The sequence below is a fragment of the Rhinoderma darwinii genome, chromosome 3 (assembly GCF_050947455.1).
Source record: "Rhinoderma darwinii isolate aRhiDar2 chromosome 3, aRhiDar2.hap1, whole genome shotgun sequence".
In the NCBI taxonomy this organism is placed as follows: domain Eukaryota; kingdom Metazoa; phylum Chordata; class Amphibia; order Anura; family Rhinodermatidae; genus Rhinoderma; species Rhinoderma darwinii.
The window spans coordinates 310,066,783-310,072,782 of NC_134689.1; positions in this window are offsets into that span (position 1 = coordinate 310,066,783).

Consider the following 6,000-nt stretch of genomic DNA (forward strand, 5'->3'; position numbering starts at 1 on the left):
GTATTTTGTGGCAATTTTTTTAATATACTGTATAATTTTTTGGTACATAAACATTTGCGTTAAATTTATATTGATTTTTTTCTTCAGTAGACTTCACAAAATATTTCCATTCCGCCATTGATTTTTGTGGTTTTTTTTTCTTGTTATCTTCCGAACACCTCAAATTATGTTGTAAATTTATTGTGGGTTGTAACAATTAAGGGGATATATAAGTGATAGGGATTTTTATGTTTAATGACTTTTATTTAATAAGAACAGTTTTTATTTAAAATTATTATGTTAATTCTTTCTTTTTTAAATGCGTGTTTTTTGTTTTTTGAAACAAATAATTTCATTAAACAATTAAAAAATTTTGAGCCACAAGGGGATTTTGACTTTTAATTATTTTTTTCCATTCAACGCATTCTAATACCTAAGTATTCCAATGCATTACTGCCTGCGCATCTAAAATGCACAGGCAGCTGTTAGGGTATACCTCAGGTTTGCTATAACAGGGATTAGTTTAGAACAGCCCTGTGGGCCTTTGTTAAGCCCAGGGCTGTCCCCTAAAATCATTAGCTGACAATCAAGGAACAAAGTGAGGCATAATTGCTATTGATCGCAACACCACAAGGGTTAAACGACTGTCATCAGAGTTTTCTCCGATCCTGGCTGTTGCTGCGAGTTATCAATCACATTCACCCCCACCCGCAGATGATCATGTGGGAAAAATTGCTGTGCTCCTGCAATCACAGCACTGTAAATGTACGGCGCTGGAAGTTAACTACTGACTTTCAGTGCCGTATATTTACGGCTCATGGCGGGAAGGGGCGCAAACAAAGAAGTTATGGGTTATAGAGTAATATAAAAAGTATGTATTTTCTGCTTTGTTTATAATTCATGAAATACCTTTTTTTCATGTGGAAAGGGTTGGTATATTTGTTTGTGTCTCTTTTATATGACAAAATGTGTCAACGTTTCTTAAAATATTGTGTCTTAAAGTGCCCATACTTATAGTAATATTTGCGGATGATAAAAGGATGATCATTATTGATAATTGTTGTTATTATTAGGGAAGCAATATAAATACAGTGACCCATTATTATGTTGTAACATTAATGATGTAATCACAACAGCAACAGCTAATACGTCATAGGGGATGTGAGATCATCGCACCTATGATGTCATAACCCCAGCCCTGTGATGTCATCACCTGTTTTAGTCATAAAAAGTTCACACAGGCAATGCCAATGAAGTGGTTCATTGTGATATCATCACCTGTGATGTTATAGAAACAACATTGTCATATCATCACCTGTTATTCACATAAAAACGATTTACTACAGGGAAAATCATCCCAAATATCTTGCATTTATGTATTCCCCTTTCACAACCAACATCCTGATGCCAGTTGAATCAGATGCAAGTTGACCCATGTATGGACAGCTTTACTTATGCATGGAGAGTCATTTCCCAATGTCATACTTGTGACATGCTACATAAGCAATAAAACTAGGATTTTTGCAAACACACACACACACACACACACACACACACACACACACACACACACACACACACACACATATCCATATATAAAAGTTGTATTTTTTCAATATTCCAAACATATTGCATGCCTGAAAATTGTCTAGCCAAAAAGAGGTTAATAACTCTTTTCAAAATAACCGCACGAGTTTGGCTCCGACACTATAAAGACTTTTTTTGTTTAGGTTAAAAGAAAGCACAATCTATTGGAATCATTATCTTTAGTATAGCGAGAGTAGTTGCTTCGTATTGAAAGTAATGTGTTTTTACAGCCCTATCATTTCTAAGAACATCAGCTGCAATAAAATACTAATGCGTTGCGGTCACTTACCAGCAGACAGCAATTCACTTAATACACTCAGGATATTCAGGGTTACATCTTTCTCGCATGAGTTCTGTTAAAAAAGAAAATAGACACATTACATTTACCTCCAGGGACTTGTGGTTTTTCTTCCCTGGCATTCCCTAAGAAAGAAATACAGTAGGTTATGTTTTTTTCAATAACTTCTAGTAGTCAATTTCATATTCAATATTCACTTTGCATTTGTAAATGCAGGTGTTTAATGCAGTATGTTGGCAATTTAACTCTTAGGGTGCGCTCAAATGTGGCGTACTTGCATTGTATTTCCACAGCATTTCCATTTTCTGCATGAATGTGCCCCAGTGCAGCCATGAAGGCATGGTTGGGTGAGGTTAGTGTGGAAGAACTTGACTGGCCCGCACAGAGTCCTGACCACAACCCCATCAAACTCCTTTGGGAAGAACCAGATTGGAGATTGCGAGCCAGACCCTCTCGTCCATCATCAGTGTCTGACCTCACAAATGCTCTTCTGGATGAATGGGCAAAAATTCCCACAGACACACTCCAAAATCTTGTAGAAAGCCTTCCCAGAAGAGTGGAAGCTGTTTTAGCTGCAAAGGGGGGAGCAACTCAATATTAATACCTACGGATTTAGAATCTAATGTCATAAAAGCTCCTGTAGGTTTAATGTGTAGGCATCCCAATATTTTTGTCCTTATAATGTATATATATATATATATATATATATATATATATATATATATATATATATATATATATATATATATATGACTTATAGTAAATATTAATATGTCTGACAAAATTCAGGTACCCTGTTTGGGGGAAGGGAAATCTAAACTTTTCTGGGCAGGTTTAGCCCGTTAAATAGTTACGTAGTTTATAAAATTGAAAAAGACACAGATCCATCAAGTCCAACCTATAATCCTACCGTTAAGATTCAGAGGAAGGCAGAAACCCCTACGAGGCGGATCCCTTGACCAACTTCCTATCTCAGAAAGCAGGTACCATAGCTTGTAATATTATATCTTTCAAGAAAGTCATCCTGGCCCCTCTTAGGGCATGACCACACGTGGCGGATTTCCTCCGCAACTGTCCGCATCAATGCCGCACCTAATCCGGGTTGCGGATTACGGCTGCGGATCTGCACAAAATGTGCAGAAAATTGATGCGGACTAGCTGCTGCGGACTGCGGGAAAAGTGCTTCCCTTCTCCCTATCAGTGCAGGATAGAGAGAAGGGACAGCACTTTCCCTAGTGAAAGTAAACGAATTTCATACTTACCGGCCGTTGTCTTGGTGACGAGTCCCTCTTTCAGCATCCAGCCCGACCTCCCTGGATGACGCGCCAGTCCATGTGACCGCTGCAGCCTGTTATTAGCCTGTGATTGGCTGCAGCCGTCACTTAGACTGAAACGTCATCCTGGGAGGCCGGACTGGAGACAGAAGCAGGGAGTTCTCGGTAAGTACGAACTTCATTTTTTTTTACAGATACATGTATATTGGGATCGGTAGTCACTGTCCCGGGTGCAGAAACAGTTACTGCCGATCGCTTAACTCTTTCAGCACCCTGGACAGTGACTATTTACTGACGTCTCCTAGCAACGCTCCCGTCATTACGGGAGCCCCATTGACTTCCTCAGTCTGGCTGTAGACCTAGAAATACATAGGTCCAGCCAGAATGAAGAAATGTCAAGTTAAAAAAGCAAGACGCATCCGCAGCACACATGACATGTGCATGACAGCTGCGGACTTCATTGCGGAACTTAGAATCTCCATTGAAGTCAATGGAGAAATTCCGCCATGAGTCCGCCACTGCTCCGCAACAGACAGAGCATGCTGCGGACACCAAATTCCGCTCCGCAGCCTATGCTCCGCAGCGGAATTTTACGCCTCGTCTAAACGAACACTGCTAAATTAAAGTGTAAGTCAATGGACAAACGGCTCCGCTGCGGATTAACGCTGCGGAGTGTCCGCAGCGGAATTTAAGTGAAATTCCGCCACGTGTGAACCCAGCCTTAAACTTGTTCAATTAATCAACCATCACAGCATCTTGTGGCAGCGAGTTCTATAGACTCACTGCTGTAACAGTAAAGAATCCTGTCTATGATAATGGTGAAACCTTTGTTTCTGTAGATGTAAAAATTGCACTCTTGTCATGTTTACAGGCCTAGGTGTAAAAGATAATTCGACCGATCTCTATACTGCCCATTCATATATTTGTGGATTGTAGTTAGATTGCCCTAAATTGTTTTTTTTTTCAAACTAAATAACCCCGTCTGGTATGGCGGCTGAGGGAATAGGTCTGAACTGCAATACCACACGCGAAACCTGTGGACAGGTGTGGTACTGTTTTTGGAATAAAGTAGCTACATTTTTCTAATCCTGGACAACCCTTTTACGTTGACTTCCCATCAATATCTTCATGTCTTTGTCAGTGGCAGTTTTACCCAGTGTTTTACTATTTAATACATAATTGTAGAATTTGTTTCCTCAGCTCAAGGGCATAACCTTACATTTATCCACATTAAACTTAATTTGCCATTTCTCTGCCCACGCCTCAAGCTTCCCCAAATCCATCTGTAATATTATATTATCCTCCTCTGTGTTGATTACTTTACAGAGCTCAGTACTATTTACAAATAATGAAATTATACTCTGTAAACCCTCATACAAGGTCATTAATAAACATAATAAAAATAAGAGGGCACAATAATGACCCTTATGGAACCCCACTGGTAACTGTGCCCCACTCTGTGGATGTACCATTAATAACCACCCTCTGATTTTTAACCAATTACACATATTTTCCCCCAGTTCCAGCATTTTCATTTTATGTACCAACTTTTTATGCGTCACAGTATCAAACTCTTTAAAAGTTCTACTGAAGATACACAACATCCTCAGCCTTACCCGATCCAGTCTAGGACGTACCTCCTCATAGAAGCTGATCAGATTAGTTTGACACGGTCGATCCCTCATAAACTCATGCTGATATTGAGTTATATGTTCATTTTCATTGAGATACTCCAGGATACCAGCAGGTGACATATAATCAACAATTTATATTTTTCCTAATAGTTTCTTATTATTTGTAGTTGAAAAATATTTTTGGGTTATTTTTACTTTCTTTGGCGATGATTCTCTCTGTTTCAATCTTTGCTGCCTTTATTTGTCTTTTACACAACTTATTTTATTTATAATTATTAAATACCTTGTCATGTTTTTGCTTTAGTAGCTGAAGACAACTCATTCAAACAATAGATGGGATATGTTATAATTCTGGCGAAATGGCGAACATTTATTATAGCCCATCTAGGTTGAGTCTTAACCCCCCCCCCCCCGCACTTTTTCAACACATTAACATGTGTCGAAAAATGTTGCACAGGGGCTTCATAGATATGTCCATTGTGTCCAAACACCATATTTTTCAGTGTATTTATACAGCACCATAAAACTGCATGCAGTATTACAATGTGAACCTGGGGCGTAACTATAAAGTGCTGAGCCCCAAACCAAATTTTAAAATAAACCCCCCCCCCCCATGAGCATTTTCCAGCTCCATGTGAAAGTTAGGATGATGGCACACTTTGCAGCCAAGTCGCAATAAAGAAAAATATAACTTCTGTGAAAACGCCTAGCACAGACATGGGCAAACTACGGCCCGCGGGCCACATACGGCCCGTTAGGCTTTTTAATCCGGCCCGCCGAACTTGTCCAAATCATAGTAAAAACCTCCTTTTTTTTCCCCTTTCCCTGCAATGCCCACGTTTTCCCAATAGATGGCGCACTCAAAACACATTGACCGTTGTCCTTAACGCCGAAGGACGGATATATCCGTCCTCAGCAGCTGCTAGTTCGCGCAGGAGGACGGATATATCCGTCCTGTGATGGCGCGGGTACTGCCAGTGTACCCACGCGATCAGCGGCAGGAGCACGGCTGTTATACACAGCCTGGCTCCTGCTGCAACTGCCGGAATCGAAGCGCGCTCCGATTCCGGCAGTTTAACCCATTAAATGCCGCTGTCAATAGTGACAGCGGCATCTAATGTGTTTGACAGAGGGAGGGAGCTCCCTCTGTCACCCGATCGGCGCCCCCGCAAACAAATCGCGGGTCGTCGTCGGGTTTCCATGACAGCCGGGGGTCTAACAAAGACCC